Source organism: Poecilia formosa, unplaced genomic scaffold, assembly GCF_000485575.1.
Source record: "Poecilia formosa unplaced genomic scaffold, Poecilia_formosa-5.1.2 Scaffold104, whole genome shotgun sequence".
In the NCBI taxonomy this organism is placed as follows: Eukaryota; Metazoa; Chordata; class Actinopteri; order Cyprinodontiformes; family Poeciliidae; genus Poecilia; species Poecilia formosa.
Genome location: NW_006800043.1, coordinates 1,601,453 through 1,602,095, shown reverse-complemented (window position 1 = coordinate 1,602,095; position 643 = coordinate 1,601,453).

Here is a 643-nt window from a genome sequence, read left to right as displayed (position 1 = left end):
TCTGCTAAACTGGACTTATGCTTTGGTGCATTTCATTTTGCTGTTCTGTGTTTAGCTTCTTATATGATCCTGCAGCATGGGATGTTTGAAGTGTTTTGGCAAATTGGAGCAGATATTCTGCAGACCAGCCTGTATCTCTCTAGATGGCTACTTGAAACCACACTTTTCCTTTTGTCTGTCATGTCCAGCAGAATGGATGCTTCACCGTCAGCTTTGCTAAAAAAAAAAAAAAAAAAAAAAATTCTAAATCCTCTTCATTTTAAAAAAAAAAAAGTTAATCTTGTCTCACTTAACATATTTATGCAACACATCATTAAATCTTGCCATCCTCATGAGCAAATCCCAAAGACAATTTAATACAAGACTCAAACACACGTATTTGTGATAAAATAAATGTTTTAAATGTATCAATAAAAATCACCAGGTTCAGTAAACTTGATGTTTGACCAAATCAGGTGCATTACAATATATCGCAGTTAACAAAAGGATAAAACTCCTTGAGGAAACTTTACAAATGGCATTATGGAAAGAGCCACCACTTTATAACAAAGGCACGATGCTGAAAACTAAAACTACAAAAACTACAAAAGAAAACCAGAATCCATCAGTCTGTGCTGAGATAAAGGAATCGGGCATAGCAGCC